Raw genomic sequence first — 22,006 nt, forward strand, 5'->3', positions numbered from 1 at the left:
TGCGAGGCAGAAGCCCGTAAATAAATGATCCCCCATTCTTCCCATTAAACAGACTTTCCTGAGAACCCAGTGTTTCCCAAGCCCAAGCAAGCAGTCAGTCTCATGGATACCAAACAGTGGCTTGTGCAGTAGCTCCTGCTCTAGCTCTTGCCCCACTTCAAGGGGCACTTAGCTTCTTCTTGACCCCCAACCTGGACTGGAGATGGTTTTCAGTCTCAGAGACCAGCTTTGCCCCTGGGCCAGTCCCCTGCCACTAGCTGCACCTGCCCAGGTCTAAATCCCAGTCCCTGCCCAGCCCTACACCTACCTGTCTGGCTACCAGCTCTTCTCTATAAATCCTACACTATGAAATCAACAGCAACTCAGGAGCTGATAGACACCTTTTCCTTAGGTGGCTTTACAACGACTGTAAAAGGTATGTATGCTTTGCCTCGATGGCCATGTGGAAACAGGGGTGCAGACATGTGCTGCTTATCAGCCAATTGAATCCTCCCTTGCCTCACTCTCCTTATCCCTCACTCTTGCATCGCACTCTTTGGGAAACTAGTAGCAGATACACCTTGGCCTCTGGCTCTGCTTCACGGAGAAACTCTCCCACCTGCCAACATTCTCATGTCTTATAATTTGCTTCCATTAAGGAAAGGAAAGAAAGTTGATACTGGAAGGACCTCATTTACACATGATACAGTGTCACCCATGACACAGTTCTGCAGTCCAGGCTCAGATGATGTCATTCTAGTGAAGTACCAATGTGTGAAAATTTGTCCCAAATGGACTCTTCTCTGCAGTTGAGGTTGTCAGCCTCTTCTTTGGAATCCCCCATGCAGCCTTCTTTTCTCTCAGCTAAAGAGGCTCTTCTCTGTTGACTTCTGACCTTGAGGTTCTTGGTCCATCTTTTGCACACTCTTTAGTGCCTCCTGGAGCCCCTCTCCTTGGCCTGCATAAGAGAACCCAGTCACTTATGTCACTTATGTATATGTATAGGAGGATGAGGTTAAACACCAAGCCAGCTCATTAAGTCCATTTTAATGTCTTTTTTATCCCTCTCCCACTGAACGTACTTTTGGTGGCCCTGAATTAGAGTTTTCTCGTTTACAATTGCCTGAGCCCTTTGGAGCTTGTGATAACATGCATAAGATGCTCAGAGTCCTCGATTGTGACTCCTTCCAATCAGTAAGTTATAAAGCCTCTCTCTTTTTGTATTGTCTGTTAAGAGTCTTTAAAAGAGAACTCTTGTGATGAAAATTGTATTCTAATATCTTTAGCTATGGTACTACCAGCACATTGGGCCACTAAGGCACAAATTATTATAATTAAAGATATTTCACACTAATATTTAATTCTTGCTTATTTGAATGTATTTTAGCTCAGCACTATTGCTATAATGATACACTCAACCGCCTTGTAATCCTCTTTGGCAAGTTTAGCTCTTGAGTTCTCAAAATTAAAACTAGAAAAAGTCTGAGTTTTAAAAATAAGATTTAAAAAGTCCTATGTTGAAGAAAATAGTATGTATATATTTCATGGTAAAACTGAGTTTCATCTTGGTGAGAATGGTCCTGCCCTAAATTCGCTTTCCTAAGCCCTCCTTGTGTGTCCATTTCCAAGACTTCTGCCCAGCACAGCTTTCTGTTGAGAGTGGACTTCCAGCCACACTGACCCCCACCCTGGGGAAGGGTGGGTGGACCTCCCCATGCCGACTTCCACCGTTTCCTGTAGGTTTCCTCCAATCCACACTTTCATGTTCTCTGCTCAGGTTCTTGGTTTGTACAGAGCAGCCTCCACAGCCCAGCAAATGATGGTGACAGCACAGCAAGGAGAGGACAGGGCTGGCTACCTCCCTTCCTGAATTTTTAAATGGCATGAATGGAGGCTGTCTTGCACTCTAAGAGAGGTACCCGAGACACTGAGCCTCAGTCACAGTCACATCCCATGTCCTCATTGCAGCACGTCTTACAAACAATTTCAGAGCAATTTTAGGTTTATGGCAAAGTGGAGCAGAAAGTGGAGTTCGCATATACCCCCTGCCCCACACATGTACAGCCTCCCCGACTATTAGCATCCTGCACCAGAGCGGTGCTTTTGTTACAGTCAGTGAACCTGCACTGACACAACATTATCACCCAGAGTCCGTAGCTTACATTAAGGTTCGCTCTTGATGTACTTTCTATGGGTTTTGACAAACGTATAATGACATGTATCCAGCATTGGAGTATTACACCGAATAGTTTCACTGCCCTAAAAATCCTCTGTGTGTCTCCTATTCATCCTTCCCTACCCCCTAGCCTCAGGAAGCCACTGATCTTTTTTTACTGTCTCCATCATTCTGGCTTTTCCAGAGTGTCATGTAATTGGAATCGTACTTGATTCCAACGATATGACATTATGTTGCCTTTTCAGATTGGCTTCTTTTTACTTAATAATAGGCATTTAAAGTTCCTCCATGTCTTTTCATGGCTTAATAACTCATATCTTTTTAGTTCTAAATAATATTATATTGTGTAGATGTACTGCAGTTTATCCATTTGCCTACTGAAGGACATCTTAGCTGCTTCCAGATTTTGGCAAATATGAATAAAGTGGGTGTAGACATTCATGTGCAGGTTTCTGTGTGACATAAGTTTTCAATTCCTTTTGGGTAAATACCGTGGAGCATGACTACTGGGTCATATGGTAAGAGAATTTTTAGCTTTGTGAGGCAGTGCCAAATTGTCTTCCAAAATGGCTGTATTGTTTTGCATTCCAACTAGTAATAAATGAGAGTTCTTGTTGCTCCACATCCTCATCAACATTTGATGTTGTCAGTGTTCTGGATTTTAGCCATTCTAATAGGTGTGATAGGTGTATAGTGGTACACATTACAGCATTTTGGGGGCCAGTATGGTCACCACTTAATGGCATCTCAGGTAGATTCCAAGACTTTCAGTTCACTTTTAGTTATGAAACAATTGAGTCTAGTTTAAAACTTTATTCTTACATCAGATTCAAAGCTTCCCCATCTGGTGTCACAGCCTGGAATTCTCCCCTCTGCCTCTTCTGGCGCTAGTTCTTCCTGTTTGGTTAGGGCCTGGAGGAGGGACTGAGGATGGAGAGTAAACATCTGGTTACTTCTCAGTTGTCATTCTCTTTTCTGTTGTCACTATTTCTCTGGAGTGTCTCCATGGGTCACCTTTGGGCAGCCAGAGTACAGACAAAAAGGCTAAAAGTAGACACTTCGCACAGTGCCCACTTATTCTTGAGAAACTCACATGTCTTTGCCCTGTCAGACAATGGGCAAGCAATCTCTGCCACTGGCCCTCTCAGCTCCACCATCTTTGTCTGTCCCTTTGTGCTCCCTTTGCAGTACACACAAGCTGGTTGTCTTAATAGAAGCTCAAATGCACAGTAAGCTCCCAGCACCCCTTCTTACAGCATCACCAATCTTTATGAAGAATTCTCTTGAAGCCCCTCGTTTGGTTTCTGATTGGGCATGGGGGAGCAGAAAGAGGGAGAAAGGATGGGAGTTCATTACCTGTCTTCCGGAATGTTCCATCAGAAGACCAATGGCTCCATATCTCTTGCTCACTCCTCCTCCCAGTTCTTTCCCTACACAGACTGAGAGAGGAGAGTGATCTAAGGTAGTGGACCATTATAGAGCCTGTGCTATAATTGGGGCAGAAGTCAGATCCAGCTGTAAGATGCTGTGCTGGCCCCTGACTGATACAGAGCCTTCCCTAGAACAGGTAGTAAACACAGCTGCTTTTTACCTCACCTGAAGGCCAGAATTTCTGAATAGGGCAGGGAGGGGACAATTGAAAATGACCCCCTAGTGTCCTATTATAGAACACCAAAGGTATGTAGGGAAGGGGACTTCACAGCTGTCTTCATCTGAATATTTAAACAGTTAATGACCTGATGGCCATTCATGACAGAAAAGCTGATTGCAGCAAACGGGAGATCTTCCTGCTAATACTCAGCCCTGCCTCTTCTTGACCTTTCCTTGGTTACTGGTAGTCAGGTACTATTCCCCTTGCAGTACTGCCTCATTACTTGGAAGGTGGTTCTTAGCCACACCTTTGCCTGCTTCCTTCCAGTTAAGCACAATCTTACCCCCTACTGCCCTGGGTGATAGAAATGCAAAGCAAGCCTGTTGACAATTTCTGAAGACCCCAAGAGGATGACTATCAGAATGAGGCCAGTTCTAACTGACTGAGTTTTCATTAGTGAAGATCATGAAACGCCTGGCCCATGAAAGCTCGAGGTTTGCATCTGGTGTGAGCTCACATGCGTGGATGCGCGAAGCTTCCCAGGTGCTGCTGGTGTCTCTTGGTGGCATTTTACTTTATAATGCTCAGTTTGGGTTCCTCTTCTGCTGAACCTAATTTTTTTCACTCCAGGGATAACAACTTTTTCCACTTTAAAGTAATAGTGCAACTTCAGTGATTTAATTTAGAGAGGTGATGAAGTGACCATTCAAGTGTTCAGCAAATGGATAAAAGCCTTTCACAAATTCCTCAAAAATAAACACTCTCATCTTCTGAAAGGTTTACTAAATACACACTGTAAAGAACTGGCCATCAGCATATATACTTCTTGTTATTCGATGGCTCCAGTATTATATTTTATTCAAGTTTGGTTACATGGATATGGAAAGATAAAGTCTGACCCCTGAGGCAAAGAGGGTGGTCATTCTGCAAGCAGGACAGAGACAGAAGGAACAGAGAAGAATCGCACCCTGTCTTGACCATGAAGGTCTCAAGATGTCTAGGAATGCATTTCTGGGAGTGGATAGGGTTGTCTACAAATGGTGCCCCCAACATTAGGCCAGGTCAGACCGGGCTGGAAGGTGAGGGGCTCCAGTAGGTGGCCTGCTGAGTTGGAGAAACAGTTGGGGGACGGAGCTGAGGGAGCTTGGTGAATCAGCCCTGAGAGAGCCTTCTAGAAGGCTGGACTCTGTGCAACACAGTATTTCTCTTTCTGTTGTATCCTTCGTGTTTATTGTCCTATGATTTTCCTTTAGAGTTTAGCAAAGCCTTTCAGCTCACCTTGAGCTTGAGCTGTGCTAAGGCAAAACGTGAAAAGCGTCATTTGCGAGATCATTAAAAAGGGATGCAGTGCATTCCTAGAGGCCAGCATGGAGGAAGCAGGCATAATTAAAGTGAGACAAAAACAAATGGGAGGAGAAAAAGGGTGGAGAGGCCTATTTTAACGCAGTTTTCTCATACCCCACCAAGGAGTCTCCACCTGGGAGACTCCACCAGTTTAGTGCTAAACTTGGTAGTTCTGGATTTACTTTGTGGGAAGGAAGTAGTTTCCCTTTTTTTTTTTTTCTTTTTCTCTCCCTTTTCCTCCCTTTTTCTCCCTTTCCTTTCCATCTCTTTTTTCCTTCCTTCCTTCCTTCCTTTTTTCTTACTTTCTTTCCTTTTCTTTTTTCTTCCTCCTTTCTCCCTTCCTTCTTCTTTCTTTCTTCTTTTTTCCTTCTGACAACTGACTTATATCTCAAAAATCCATCTGCTTACCATTTATTTGAAACTTAGAAGCAATCTTTTAAAGGGGCACCTCGGTCAGTTCATGGGAAATTGTTTTACCCGTAAGATCACAGAACTTCATTACTTGTATTAGTTCATTTGTACTAATTCATTTAACATATTTATTGAGGACCTACTACAGCCCAGACTCTGTCCCAGGCATGGAGCTATCAGAGAGCTCAAAACAAAGTCCCTTCTCTGAGAAATTTTCAGTGGGATATACAGACAGGAGACTCAGCTATATGATGTGATAAATACTGTGATTTGCCCAAATATAAGGATGTATATAGAGTCATATGTTGCTTAATGACAGGGATATGTTCCAAGAAATGTGTGGTTACAGGATTTCATCATTGTGTGAACATGATAGAGCTCACTTACATACACCTAGCTGGTAAAGCCTCCTGCAGGCCTAAACTGTGTGGCATGGCCTATTGCTCCTGGGCTACAGACCTGTGTAGCATGGGACTGGACTGTACTGTGCTGAGTACTGTCAGCAATTGTAACACAAAGGGAAGTATTTGCATTACTAAGTACAGAAAAGGTACAGTAAAAGTACGGTATTATAATCTTATGGGACCACCCTTGTATGGACTGTATATCACGGACTGAACAATTGTGTGGCACATGAGTGTATTATAAAACCCCCTTTTATAAGATTATCTTGTAGGTCAAAGTGCCTCAAGTTATGAATCCCAGGAGCACACACCTCCTGGTTGAAATCCAATGGCAGATCCGAGTCTCTGGTACCATCCAGGAGGGTGGGAGCATGACAGACGGAAAGGAAGGGAAAGGTGAGGACTACAGCGATGGTGGGTCTTCCAGAGATGAGTTTTCCTAAAGGGACTGTGGCTCATTGGGGTGTGAAAATTTCACTCCTTCATCCATTTCAACAGCTGTTTATACCTCGGTGTGCTCAGCACTATACTGAGTACTAGAGCTATAGCAGCAAACAAGACCATCAAAGCTTATTCTAGTGGAGGGACACAGAAAAGACAAGCAACATCATACAAATAATAATTGTAGCTAGTTCTAAGTGCCGTAAAGAAGGAAGAGAAAGAGAGCCAACGTGGCCTTCAGTGTGCCCCGTGTGGTAGGCAAGAGGGACAGATGTAGATGGGGAGGACAGGGAGCTGAGCTGCACCTGTATCAGATAGGAACTGAGGGGTCCTGCTAAAATGTTTGGATTTTATTCCAAGTACAGTGGAAGGTGCTGATGAATTGTAAGCAGGGGAGTGATGAGATCCAATTTACATTTTGAAAAGAATCCTCCAGTTGCTGTATGGGGAATGGATTACAGGAAGCAAGAGTGAAAGCAGACATACCTGTTAGGAGGCTACTGCAGGGATCTGAGCAAAAGAATGTGGCAGGTTGGCCTAGGTGGCAACAGTGAAGATGCTGGGAAGGGGGTGCATTCAGAATATGTTCTGCAGGTAGGACTGAAAGAACCTGATGGTGGCTTGGATATGGGGATAAGAGAAAATGAGGAATCAATGATGACTTCTAGGGTTTTAGCTTGAACAATAACAAGAGTGATTGGTGGTGATGGTGGTGCTATTTAAGGAGAAAGAGAGAGAGAGAGAGAGAGAGAGAAAGAAAAAGAAAGAAAGAAAGAGGAAGGAAGGAAGGAAGGAAGGAAGGAAGGAAGGAAGGAAAGGAAGGAAGGAAGGAAGGAAGGAAGGAAGGAAGGAAGGAAGGAAGGAAGGAAGGAAGGAAAAGAGAAAGAGAGAGGAAGACAGAAAGAGAGAGATGAAGGAAGGAAGGAAAGAAGGAAGGAAGGAAGGAAGGAAGGAAGGAAGGAAGGAAGGAAGGAAGGAAGGAAGGAAGGTAGAGGGATTTTTCAAAAGGGGGATGAAATCTGAGGACATTTAATCCTTGGGTCAGCAGAGGACAGACCACCATTGGAAAGGGGAAAGATTGTTCCAAAGTCTGATGTTCTTAAGTTGAAAATAAATCATCTCTGCTTTTCTCTATAGTTTCCAGTTAATTTACAATCCCTCGTTCATTCTGTATAAGCCTTGCCATTCTTGGGAGTATTCTTGGCTTCAGCTCCAAAGACAAATTCAGGGATAAAGAGAATTATAATCCCCAAGTCTGTGTTCAGAGAGTAGATACTAGTGCTGGAAGACTTTTATATATTTCATTTAAGCTATTTAAAGAATTGGAGTAAAGTGGATATTAACCAGTTAATATAATATCCTAAATGCCAAGGATCTGCACATAAATAGATGTATTGCTGTAAAAAAAAAAAGTACAGTTGTAGAGGATAGAGACCTTGGGAGGAAATTTTCAGAAATATAATCACAGGAGTTGACTAAGGGATTTAGAGGCAGAAAGGAAGATGCACACACACCCAAAAAAGAATGCCAGCTGATCATCATGAAGGACTTCATGGCTATGAGATCTTTTCTCTTCTTCCCAGGATACCATAAGGGCAGCTTTCTTCCTCAAGGACAGCTCAGATTGCTTTAGGAGTCAAAGGGTGACCACCTTAGCAGTGATGTGATCACATAACAGGTGGAATATTGGGGAAATAATTAGGAAAAACAAGGTAATTTGGAGAGATTCTCCTACCCAGGTACTGACTGAGAGAAGCATGCAGAGACCATTCGCATAAATCCTAAAGCTGAAGTCCCAAGGGGGCTATGACTAAGCATCCCAGAGATTTGAGCTCTGAGAAACACTGAAGGAACTAGTAGTAATAGGATCCCTCTGCTGCTGTTTTCTCTTTTCTAGTGAGGAACTGGGACCTTGAGGGACTGTGAGGGACACCCACACAGTCAGACCTGCTTTGTTTCCTAGAACCTGTTACTTCGTGCAAAAGAAAGCATTGGTTATTGATGTGGTGCAATGATGTCGTTGTCAAATTCTCTGCATCAAAGAGGAAGAGATTTCCTCCTGAAGAAGACTCAGAAAACATGACTGATGATTGCCTTAGCTGGCTTGCATAGCTGGTCATGCCACCAGGTGGACTTGGGGAAGTGACGCAAAATGAAAGGCAGAAATCAAACAGAAAGAGGCAAGGTTAGAGGATTGGAAACATCCGTCTTCCATCGCCATCTTGGACCCTGATTCTGACAGTGGTCTTGGATTTCCATGTCTTTGTTTCCCTGCTTAGTAAATGGTAACGACAGCTAGGCCATAGACTATGCGTTTGTTGTAAAATCCCATAATATCATGTAATGTGACTTAAAATATTGCCTGGAAGTAGCAAATTATTTCAAGATAGAGGTATTGAGATATAAATATAGATGTAGATACAGATACAGATATAGACACATACATCCCAGTGCAGCTGTGCTTATTATACAGAACCCTACTGCTGATAACCCCAAGTAACACTGGATTCCTTGCTTTTGAAACACATAGAAGTTGTTCCTGGCTCTGGGCTTTTGTACCTGCTGATCCCAATACCTGGAATGTACCTCTTCCCAATGTTTACATGTCTTGTTCTTTTACTTCATTCAAATCTCTGCTTAGATATCACCTACTCAGAAAAGCCTTGACTGACCTACCTGTCTATCTAAAATAGAACTGCCCCTCTGTTCTTTCCAGCCCCTTACTCTATTATTTTGGCACAATATTTATCACCACCTGAAATTACTGTGCATAGGTATTTGTTTATTTACATATGACCTTTGTCTCCCACTAAAATGAGAGCTCCATGAGGACATGGAGCTTATTCACATCCATGACACCTGTACCTACGACAATGCCTCACACCCAGGAGGTAGCACAATATATTTTGCGGAATAAGTGAATGTTATCAAAACAAGCAAATGCGTATCAACTCTGTGGTTAAGGGAAAAGAAACCTATACTTTTTCCAGTAAGGGTTTAAGAAGTCTAAAAATATTATAATAGCTTATCTTATTATCTGTTGTAATGCAAATAGTCCATTGAGACAGAGGGAGTTTGGCAAGAGGGAAGTTTAGCTTCTCCCAACATGAGTTAGTGCCCGGCACTCTGCCCTGACTTAAGGCTGTGGAGCTATAGTGGTAGGGGTGGGAGTGAGCTCCTACAGGAGGCAGTGGCAATGCCAGGGGCTGGTTTGGGGATAGTTAGACCTCTTCTTACTAAGCTCTGCTGGCCCCCTTGGGCTCCCTGGCCATCATGCTAAGCATACATGTGGCCATGCCAAGGCAGCTTCAAGGTGAGCCACTCCTGCCTCCAAGCCAGACTGCCATCTCGAGGCTCCTCACCCTGGGGAAATTCTGATGGGGCTACAAGGAGGCCACTGTAGTTGGATGGCTTCATGCAGTAGAAGTGGGATGGCCAACAGGCTATACCACAGGAGGAGCAAAAGAAAGACACCCCTGGGGACAGGGCGCCCAACACTTCCCTTCTGACTGACTTCGCCCAGCTCCCTCTCACACTGTCCTCTGCTGAAGAGTCACTTTGGCTCATCCATCTGTGCTCTCAGTGGCTTTTCCTGGTAACGTATCCTATATGTTCATTACCCTGTGCACAACATATGTCTGTTTTTTTCCTGATTTACAGTTTCAACAGGACATGGATTTCCTCCTCTAAAGCCGATCAGCTACTGTCCATTTGTCTTTCCCTTCAGGATACCCCTCTGGGCTCCAAGGGGTATGTGCCAGCAGCCCCACTAGCGTTTACAGGAAGCTGCCTTTTTGGTTTAGCTGCTGGTTCTCCTCCCATATTTATTTCACACAGTATTGTCCACCCCTGAGACCATTCCCTAGGGCAACCACATGCAATCAATTCATTTGACAAATATTTGTTGAGCATCCCAGCGCTGGACTGTGCTGTCTCCCATGAAGTTGTATCTAGAGGCTGGAGGAAATAGCAAACAGGTAACCACAGGAATAAGGATCTCCTTACAGCTGACTGGGGTTGTGAGGGAAAGGGATTTACCATTATGATCTAACAAGGGAACCTGCTTTTGATGCCTAGGGACATGGTATTTAAGTTAAGTCCTGTTGGACAAGTGGAAGTTAGCCAGGTAAAAATTGAAGAGCAGTGTGTTTGAGGGACCTATGCCATCAGAAAGAACTAAAGGAGTTTAGGAAAGAAAGGGAAGATCAAAATGTGGAGGACCCTGCAAGGAAAGGACGGAGAAGCACGAGACCAGCAAAGGCGCTGAGATCAAACGGGGCACCAGCAGCCATTCTGAAGGGTTTTAATTTTATCATAAGGGCAATGGGAAGTCGTTGAATAGTTTGCTATTGTATTAACTGTGAATTGGAAAAAGGTCAGAAGGAAAATGGAGAGTGATTGTTGCAGTAGCCCAGGGGACAGTGGGAGTAGGGAATGATGGAACTTGATTTCTCAAAATGGAGGTGGAAAGAAGTAGACAGACTCGAGATGTCTTTGGAAGCATGGCCTTGGAAGGACATCTTAGAGCATTTCACAAGCCCTTGACTGCATACTTTAGGACTTCTACTAACTGAGAAAAATGAAGCCCCTCTTATGATTAAGCCACTGTCTCTGTGACATGTAGCGGATTGGAATCCCTAACTGATATGGCCTCTTTATCCCTACATTGGCTAGGCTTGTGATTCACTGTGGCTCATTCAATAATAGGCACAAAGTTCTTGGTTATGCCTAGCACACGGTAGGCCTGCAGTAAATGGTAGCTAGATGTTAAACGTTAGCCACACAGCTACACACAAGCTCAGCCATTGTAGCCTCTGTTGGGGCATTGTGGCCAACACTTTCTTCACAGAAAACTTCAGTGAGGAACTGGGATCTTGAGGCAGGGAATGGGAATGTCTTCGAAAAACCTTGTCTCCTGCTATCTTCTGTGAGCTAGTTTTTGCGGTCTTCTTCCACGTGACCCTCTAGACACACTGGCAAACATTTGGGTGTCCTGTTTTCAACCTGTTAGCAGAAGGGAACCGACAGCATCGCCAGATTAAGGAGTGAGCCACACTGTATTAGTGTTGGGACTATCACAACCCACAGCCATTTGTTCACATTTCCACTATGGTATCAACTCTGTCTTGCATTATGGTCATAGAACAAGCTCTGGAGGGCGGGAACCCTATCTCATTCAATTTTGTTTTCCCACAGTGCACACAGCACTGACTTTAGGTTGATGCAAAAGTAATTGTGGTTTTGCCATTACTTTTCGTGGCAAAAACCGCAATTATTTTTGCACCAACCAACAGTCCCGAACACAATGGGGCAGGACTGTATAAATACAAATGTGTTGAAATGGACCGAAATTAACATATGTGCAAAGAAGCAAGAGTAGTGATTTATCACATATGGATTGATTGCTACCACTGAAGTCACACTTTATGTCAACTACCTTATTGAACCTCACAGATAGGACACAGTAAGTATCATTGTCCCAGATTCTATGAATAAAAAACCTGTGTCTTAGTGTGGTGATTCCTCAAGGATGTAGAACTAGAAATACCATTTGACCCAGCCATCCCATTACTGGGGATATAAATCATGCTGCTATAAAGACACATGCACACGTGTATTTATTGCAGCACTATTCAGAATAGCAAAGACTTGGAACCAACCCAAGTGTCCATCAATGATAGACTGGATTAAGAAAATGTGGCACATATACACCATGGAATAGTATGCAACCATAAAAAAGGATGAGTTCATGTCCTTTGTAGGGACATGGATGCAGCTGGAAACCATCATTCTCAGCAAACTATCAGAAAACCAAACACCGCATGTTCTCACTCATAGGTGGGAATTGAACAATGAGAACACTTGGACACAGGAAGGGGAACATCACACACCGGGGCCTGTTGTGGGATTGGGGGAAGGGGGAGGGACAGCATTAGGAGATATACCTAGTGTAAATGACTAGTTAATGGGTGCACCACACCAACATGGCACATGTATACGTATGTAACAAACCTGCACGTCATGCACATGTACCCTAGAACTTAAAGTATAATAAACAAAATAAAATAAAATCTCAAGACATTTTAATACTTTTTATCACAAAAAAAAAAAACTATGTCTTAAAGGGAGGTGATGTCTTGCCTACAGTCACACGGAAAATCGTTGTAAGCACAAGAAGCCCTGGTCTTCACTGTAGTTCACTGTATTATACAACTCCGGGAGGAGTGGGAGCATGTACCCGGACCGCGGCGTGAATGGTGCCCCTTAGGGTCGTGTAGTGGAGCAGGACTGTATCAAATCCTGCAGCAAGGGTTTCACTGTTACTCTAACGCTATCACCTGAATGTTTCCTTTTGCTTAAGTCCCAGCCGTAGGGCTGTTCTCCAAGGGAAACATCACCTCTTCGGAACTTTTAGCCTATTGGGGAAGTTTATAGGCTTGATTTAGGCTTATAGGTTTTATCCCTTTTTGGATGCAATGAACAGACTCTAAGACAAGTGATTTATTTACATTCAGCTAGTTGGCAAGTGGCTGATCTAGAACAGGAAACCAGGTCTGTGGACTCCAAAGCTCATTCACTTCTGCTTCCAGGCTTCTCCAACAGGAGTCTGGCTGGGTAGCCTTTGGACCCAAGATGGTGTGTCTGGACCATAGACTCATGAAACCGCAAAATAAACTTACTTTTCATAATGCATTAGGAAGTCTAATGCAATCATTGTATCCAATGTTAAAGATGAAATATAAGACTTTAAATAAATTCCAGACTTGTCATAAACAACTGGGCTAGTGCTCCAGGTATGGTCCCAGTTAATCCCCAGTCCCTCAACTGTTTACCTCTTTCTGCAGTATTGGGGTGCTTTGGTGGAAAGGTTTGAGAAGCACAGGGGTATGCTACAGTGACTCCCCTAACACTGAACTTCCACTTTTCACCACTGTGCCAAGAAAAGGAGTTGGTCAGAAACTGAGTTCCAATTTCAAAATCGCAAAGCAGCTGCTGCTTGTAGCACATGCACTTTTTATGGGTATATTTTATCTGTAAGTATGTCCAAAGAGGAATAAGGAAAATGAGCTTTAAATGTAGGTCATGTCTTCAACTCAGAGCGTGGCACACGAAGTAGATGCTCAGTAAGAGAAAGCTAACTTATTATATTATTTCTTAACTCTCACAATCATCACAGTAATCATCATGTCCTTCAAAACCAAGGTCACAATTGCTGTGTGTTACATATATCACAGAGATAGCAGAAAAGAACCATAATGATGCCAGGTTGGCAGTTAGAACCATAATAATGCCAGGTTAGCATTTAGAACTCTCTAGAGAAAGTGGTTTTCTGCTGTTATTACACTCACGTGAAGGCAAACATCAGTAACCATAGCAGAATGAGCTTCCCCAGCTGAGAGGAAAGAAGACCTTATTCATTTTTAACTGGCTTTCGTGTATTAAGTCCTCATTTCAGGCTAATGATGGAATATAAATTCCAGCAGTCTTCAGTATTATTGAAGAAGCTGGGATTGACGGTGGGACAGCTACTGTCTCTACTCACTGGACAGGATGCACGCGGGACCACAGTCATCACCACAATCACAGATGATACGGAGAGTGCTGTTTGGAATGCAGAAAAGCCTTTGCTTTTCTGGCTCTGTTGACAAATCACTGCATATGTCCTTTTTAAAAAGCTACCTGGAATATCAGCCTGTCTCAGTAACTTCCATAGGAAGAGTCTTACATTGGAGTTTTGGTCCTAAACCAGCATAATGCCATCATCATAACATAGACAATGACACACATATTGCTTCTGCTTCCCTGGTTGCCTTTTCTCAGCACCTTGGTGGTCTCTGTGGCTTTTCACCATCAAAGGGTGCAATGTTTTTGTCTCAAATGCTAAAAGTTAGATGGTATCTTGGGTTCAACACATAATGCTCAGGAGGCCATGAAAAGCTCGGTAACATTGCACATTTTAAAAAGGCAGCTTGATGAAATGTATATTTTTGGAATGTGCAGCTCCCCATTGCTGAGTGATGTGTAAACACAATAACCTCACACCAGGCAGCGTGGTGTATTTGTACTTTCTAAGGGTTTCATTCTTCCATGGATCCACTTGGAAACTCCCTGTGAAGATTAAGAGTTACTGGGGAGCGGAGCTATCACTGGAAGGGGAAGAGCATGTTGTTACTATCTGATGAAGAATCATTGTTTCTAGATCCAAATGTAATTCTAAAACTTCTGTGTGATGAAAGCTTAATGCTATACTGAGAGAAGATTTACTTGCTCCCCATTAGAGCCAAATGTAAAATAAGATGAAATTACAATCGCTTCTAAAACTAGGGGTCTTTGGCTGTTTAGATTATATACAGTACACAAGCAGGAGGCCTTCCCTATGTCATGGGGAAAATGAAACCCATGTGGGAGGTAACCTCAGGTGACATGGAGTCCAGGAAGCCATTCTGCCCTTGTATACACCTCACCAGGGAGTGTCAGGGCCTCCTCATTCTCCCTTAGCCAACTCCCAGGGAACCTGCAAAGGGGTGTGTAGAGGAGAGAGGGAAGAGATTGCTGTAAGGTTTGCACTGGAAATGGACTAGGGCTGCTGTAGAAAACAGCAGGTTTTAGCCATTTGCTAAGCTCTAGAATGAGATAGCAATAGGGAAGGCACCAAGAGTTACCTAGGAAGGGAAGGGAGCAGTAGGGTTGGGTCTTCACTTGGGAATGTGAAGATCTGATAAAGGGCTACAGATTTGGATTCTGGACCAGAACTGCCCACCTCCTAGTGTTCAGAGCTGTTCTTGCTCCCCTGAAATATGCCAGAATCAGAAGGGAGGGATGAGCAAGGAGAGTGTTGCAAACTGAATATCTGTTCCCCTCAAAATTTATGCATCAAAGCCCTAGCCCTCAGTATGACTCTATTTGGAGATGGAGACTCTGAGGAAATATTAAGGTTAAATGAGGTCATGAGAGTGGGTCTTTGATCCCATAAGATTAGTGTTCTCATGGGAAGAGGCATCTGAGAGCTCTCTCTTGCTCTCGCTCGCTCTCTCTTCCTTCCATGTGAGGACACAGCAAGAAAGCAACCACCTACTAGTCAGGAAGAGAACCCGCTCCAGAAAACAAATTGACTGGAACTTTGACCTTCAACTTCTAGCCTCAAAAACTGTAAGAAAATAAATTTCTGTTGGTCTGTGGAACTTTGTTGTGGCAGCCCAAGCAGACTAGGACAGTGAGCCCTTCCCACCCCTACAGCTGAGTCTGTGTCAGACTAGAGCTAAAATGCAGAGTGCTAAGCCTTTGGAGAGACGGTCCTGACCTAGTCTCTCTACTTCCTAGCTGTGTGCTCTTGAGTCGGTCCCTTGAAATTCCTCATCTCTTAAGTTGGGATAAAAGAACATGCCTGACCGACCCCACAGGATTAGTGGAGAATCTAATACGTAGACTAACTGTAACAGCTGAGGTTTGTTGTACATTACTGTGTGCCAGGAGTTGTCCTAAGGGGTTTGTTTATTTTATTTTATTTTATTATTTTATTTTTTGAGATGGAGTCTCACTCTGTCACCCAGGCTGGAGTGCAGTGGTGTGATCTCGGCTCACTGCAACCTCTGCCTCCCATGTTCAAGCAATTCTCCTGCCTCAGCTGGGACTACAGGCATACGCCACCAGGCCCAGCTAATTTTTGTATTTTTAGTAGAGAGACGAGGTTTCACCATGTTGGTCAGGATGGTCTCGATCTCTTGACCTCATGACCCTCCCGTCTCGGCCTCCCGTAGTGCTGGGATTACAGGGGTGAGCCACCGTGCCCAGTTTGTTTATTTATTTTTAAGGAAGGCTCATTGAAGTATAATATACCCATAGTATAGATCACTTTTCAGTACACAGTTCTGTGAGTCTTGGCAAACACGGTCATTTAACTGCTGCCACAACCACGAGGTAGAACATTTCCATCACCCTCAGGCTTCCTGGGTGCCTGACTAAAGCAAGTCCTCTCCTCCTCTCAGTTCTATAGTTTGTCTTTTGAAAATATCATGTAAAAGGAATCACCTAAGGGTTTTGAGTCTGGCTTCTTCCAAAGAAAGACATTCTTCTAATATCTACTCTTTGCAACAATATTTTGAAGTTGGCACAATTATTATAGAGTGAAGAGCTGTGGAAATGTTATAAAAAAGCAAAAAGTGTAGGCAAGCCTGAGGTATAATTATTATCATCATTTCTATTATTATTATTATTTCACAGTAGAAAAAATACAATCAAATTTGAATGTAAATTTTGTGTTGAATTTGCCTTATCTAGAATCCAGGTGTCAGGAGATAGTCATAATAGCTCTGTGACCTGTCCCTTCAAAACAGATGATAATTTGCCTTATTTGGGGAGAATAGATATTTAATGACATAAAAAGTATTTGACAAAATATTGGTAACATTAAGGTCCAGCACATCTTCTCTTTGACTAACCCAAAAATATTGGCCTTGAAGTTACTAAGTCATTACCTTTTGTCTGTGACCAGATTGAAAGATGTTATAGGCTACAAATAACAGCAGTTCCAGGAGTGGCAGTAATCAATTTCCAGTACTCAAAAGAGGGAGAGGAAGCTGGTTCCAGCACTCCTCCTTACCTGCCCCGAGCTATGTTCATTCAGGAGTGAGAGATGAGGCAGAAAAGCCTGTTTTTACGCACAAAGCATCCCCTGATTGAGTAGTCACATGCCTGGAAGCCCCTTATCACTCTTTGTAATAGGAGAATTCTCTTCTTCCTGGATGTGGTCATTGTCCAGCCACAATGACTCCAGGTTCTTCTCCAAAGGGAAGATTTTGTGGACACTGTTTCTTTTTCTCTGAGACGGAGTCTCACTCTGTCTCCCAGGCTGGAGTGCAGTGGTGCCATGTTGGCTCACTACAACCTTCGCCTCCCAGGTTCAAGCAATTCTCCTGCCTCAGCCTCCTGAGTAGCTGGGATTACAGGTGCGTGACACCACCCATGGCTAATTTTGTATTTTTAGTAGAGAAGGGGTTTCACCATGTTGGTCAGGCTGGTCTCGAACTCCTGACCTCGTGATCTGCCCGCCTTGGCCTCCCAAAGTGCTGGGATTACAGGCCCTATTTTTAACCTCCTATTACAGATACAGCATGTAATAAATAAATAAATAAGGTCTAGCTATTCCTTAAAGTTTACAGGTTCATGAATTTTTAAGGAACACATCAGGAAAAACTGCTGAAACAAAGCAATGGAGCATAGGGTATGATGAGGAGGTCTAGGAGCCCCTTCAATATTTAATACAACCGAAAGCCTCTGACAACTAATCATCTCTTAATGGGGCTTGCCCTTTGGCCTACAAGTTTCTAAGGGACTAGAATGTTTGGCTTCCAAATAAGTTATCACTCACTCACTGAGTAAATACCACAAGCTGAAAGTGGCCTCCCAGGCATCATTGGTCTTTGCTAGTTGAGTTTAGAAGGTCCCAGATTGGCATTACTCACCTCTAAATCACTAGCAGCTTCAAAGCCAGAGAGGCATTTGCTTTGGGTCTGTAGAAAGGCTCCTGTCTACCAATGTGCCTCTCAGAAGCACAGAAGGAAGATGACAGAGGGAGAGTGAATTTTGGTGGGGGTATGATCCTTTGGGGGAAGTAAGAGACAAATGAGAAAAGACTAAATGTGACACTGGCATTTGTACTAGGTCTGGACAAGTGAGATTTGAAAGGAGGAGTCTAGGAATGAACAGGGAGGGGCAGTACGGAGAAGAATGGATATAGTAGAAGAGAAGGGAAGAAGATGGGGATGCAAGGAGGATGATAAATGCATTTTCTAAGAAGCCCAACATAATGGGGAGAGCTAACCTGTCACTTCCTCTCTCGTCTCCCAGTATACCTGGAAAATGAGTGGTGCATTCCTCGTTAACTTGTACCAAGGATAACAAACAGCTCATAGGAAAGAACCTCGCCTGGCAGCATGAAGAGACGTGGGATAGAGAACTGTCTTCAATACCATTTGGTCGCCAATTCATATTTACATTTGCTCAGCAATTTCCTTCATTTCCCTAAATTCCAGTCTTCCAATTTCAAAAAACAAATTGTTCGTTAGCCACAAACAACTGAAATTTTTCACAATTGACATCCTAATGACCAGAGTGTGTACTTTGAATTTATTGGGTAAGAAATAAACTTTATAGTCAAACTAATCAGATGTGTCCATTCTGATTTAAATATAAAATCTTTGATTTCTAATGCAAGATATTTACACCAAGGGCCTTTTAGTATTTTCTTCAGGATTTCCTGTCTTGAAATACCTTTCAAACAGGTAGATTCAAAGAATGTTCAGGCCTGGGTATTTTAACTAGAATGCAGTTGTTATTTTTCTCTACATATCACTATCAAAATTATGAGGTGTCATAGAAATAAATATTAAGGGCTAAAAGAAGAGTTCTTTTCTTGATATATTTTAAAAAGGGGGTCCATTTTTTTTCAGGTTGATTTATTTTAGACACTATGGAATTTCTTTTTGGCCTTGTGCCTCAGACATTGTTCTGATTAGCTTTGCTGGTTTAACCAAGTTGCAGCGATTTAGCAGCCCTGATGGTCATCTGGTTTTAAAAATTATTTTTCCATAGTTTAACTTCCTTCTTTAGTGTCTCCTAATTTTCTCCAGCCTCAGAAGAGATGTGATACTAGCAACTATCTTTAGAAAAATACTCCTTTATGTTATACATAATGAAGTCTTCCTAGACTTCATTCCCAGACATAATAATTCCAAGTCTGCAATGTGGACACTCCCCCTGTCTACTGTACAGGTGGCAAACCTAGACATGGGATTTCTTACACAACTTAGAGAGCCTTTATACTCCTTGTGAACCACAGTAGATTTGGCTGCATTTTGAGAAGGTAGGAATTTCTTATTTGTAGCATCAAATAGGTGAGACTGTTTCCATCCGTCTAATCTAAGGCTTGGTTCTATCGAGAGTTTACAGAAATGACTGGAGAATGTACGGGAAGGTAGTGAAGACTGATCGCTTTCAAGAAACACATTGAGACAAATAGCAGCACTCACGAGGAACCCACTGAAGACATGGTATGCTTACCAGCCTCTGCCTCGTCTCCCACCAGAAAGAACTGAATTGTGTACGTCTCTCTTGAGGCATGTGATACATTAGGCAAAGAAAGGAGTTCCTTCTGTGTTCCCAGAGCTACACTAACAGTACTAGAACCATCCCTGCGCTTCAGCAGGGAGGGAAAGTTTTTTCTTGAAGTGGTGGGACTTGAGCTTGCCTTTAGGAGACCTTTGGGAAGTAGGGAGAAAGGGAAGAAGATCAAACTTTCTAAGAGGCATGAGTAACTTGGCCCTGGATGGGAAGCCACCTAAACTTGCTGGCTGAACACAGAGTGTGTGTGGAGACTGGAGAAAGCAGAAAAGCAGAGTGGTCCATCCTAATGAATACAGGTTGTCCAATGGGGAGAGGTTTGGTATGTGGCTTTAGGTAAACTACTTAAACTCACTGACTTTTAGGGGCATGACTTGCACTATCCAGGCAAGTCTATGTCTGCTCTAGAGCATAACCATTGGGTTCAAGTGGGATAATTGAATAGAAATTCTTTGTAAATGGTGAAGACTGAGTGTTGATGGATGATTATGGTGGTGCCGAGGTGGTGGGTAACTCTAGAACCACAGCGTTTTTGTGCTGGAAGTAACCAAGAGCTGCCCTAACTCTTCACATTTTACTAATAAAGACAGAAGCCAGACCTGAGGGTACCTGCTCAGGCTGGTTAATAGCAGCACAAGAACTAGAACTCCAGTCTCTTGGGTTGAGGAAAATAACAATTGCAAGTCCGTCCAAGTCAACTCTCCAGATAACTGGGTTTCTCATCTTGCACCAGATCAACCTGGTGAGTTTAGTGGAGACCATGAGACCCCATTCAACTTAATTACTGGAGAGTCCCTGGGGCCCCACGGCATATCAGTCTGAGAGCAGGAATTCTGACTCCCAGTGTCATTCCTGGGATCACATTCCATCTCACAAATATTTAAGCAAGGGCATGAGGGCAAGTTGCCAAGTAGTACGATACAAAACAAATGTCTCATTGTGTTTGTTGCTGCGCAGCGTGTTGTTTGTGTGGTCCAAAAACCATCAAGTGACTATAACTAGAATGTGACAGTAATTTGTAACAACAGTGACTTTTTTTGCGGGGGGAGGGTCTGCTTTTGTGACATGCTTCAAAATTCTGAGAAAGGGTTGCAAAAGAAATGTTCAGAAATGTTCTAAATAGGCTTAGAAAACTTGTGAACCCTGTCTGAACTTTTATTAGATTGTCCCACCATTCACCCATTTGACATCTGAACAAGGAAAGCATTATTTATAACAGCATGCATGAAATCCCAGAAGGGATTCGTGAAAGAATTAGAGTGAAAAATCTGCCCCAAAGAGACAGCAAGCAGAAAATAAACGATCAGTTGAGAAAACATGTAAATCAAAATGTGAATCTTTTGTTCTCTCTCTCTTCTTTAGAGGAAACAAAAGCTGTTTCTTGGCCATTAGCAATGCAGGAGAGAGAACCAGCATCAGATTTTCTATCTTGCATTGCCAGTGACAAAAAAAAAAAAAAAAAGGGGGGTGCTGCTGTCAAAGGAGCCACTTGGTTATGGCCAAATGAGGAGTTCAGGAGAGTGAGATATAATGATTCTTCTTAACGTCTCCAGAATGGCTGCTTCTCGTGGAGGAAGTAAGTGAGTGAAGGTTCCAGAGAAGAAAGCCACACCTCAAAAGCATTTAATACTTTAAGACTTAGAAAGCACTTTCACAAATGCCTGCTCCAGTAAATACCTCCCAACAACATTGGGAGGTATACATTGGTACCTATATATAATTATTACACCTTGGCCACAGAGACGTTTGGCAACTAGTCAAGGTTACTCAAGTAGGAAACAGGTGACTGAGCTATTGGAAACCAGCTATTGTCATCCACTGCATTGCAGCTGTGAATGTCCAGGTAGATATGGAAATCCTGAGATCTTGCTAAATTAACACACCCCTAAGTGTATTTTTAGCTGTCTTGTTTGAGACATATATAAATGGTTCTCTCTCCCACAAACACACATTCAAATAGTTTAATTTACCAAATTTAAGTTTGTTCTTTCCTGCCAAACTCCTCATATACTTTAATAAGGCTCAATCCCTGATGGATCTCCTTAAATTGAAGAGGGTTGCAATTCATAGTACATTTGACACGTTTGATCTAGGAACTTCTGGGATTGCCAGCTTTTAACATTTTGAGGGACTGATATCAGAAAGAACACCATGCTGGGTCATAATATCCCAGTCTCTTGTTACTCCCACGCACCAACTACATACTGATTATAAATCTAGATTCTAATTTCAATATTTTTGTAAAAGAAATAACTATGTCTTTTTCACTAAGAACTAGGCCCTCTCACTCCGTGTAACTCTGGGATGAAACCCTCAGAGCCATGCATTTGTCCACTCTTTTAAGCCTTTTATCTTTAAAATTTTCTGTAAAATTCAAGGTTTCACACTTCTAAATAGCTCTTGCAGGAAGGCTCTTTGCAAGAAGTAATTCATTCCTTCCCACAAAAGAACGCCACTCTTAGTAAGTTCTACACTCCTTTCTAAGAGATTAGCAGACACTTCCCTTTCCTGGATGTTAAAACAAAACAACACAACTCAGAC

The 22,006-nt window shown here is 42.9% G+C and overlaps 1 protein-coding gene across 14 annotated transcripts in view; it reads left to right on the forward strand.

The window, feature by feature from the left end:
• Window positions 1-22,006, forward strand: part of NTRK2 (neurotrophic receptor tyrosine kinase 2) — a 365,115-nt gene that overhangs the window by 337,416 nt on the left and 5,693 nt on the right. The gene's annotated exons all lie outside the window — the stretch shown is intronic.

This window comes from Macaca fascicularis, chromosome 15 (genome assembly GCF_037993035.2).
Source record: "Macaca fascicularis isolate 582-1 chromosome 15, T2T-MFA8v1.1".
Classification (NCBI taxonomy): domain Eukaryota; kingdom Metazoa; phylum Chordata; class Mammalia; order Primates; family Cercopithecidae; genus Macaca; species Macaca fascicularis.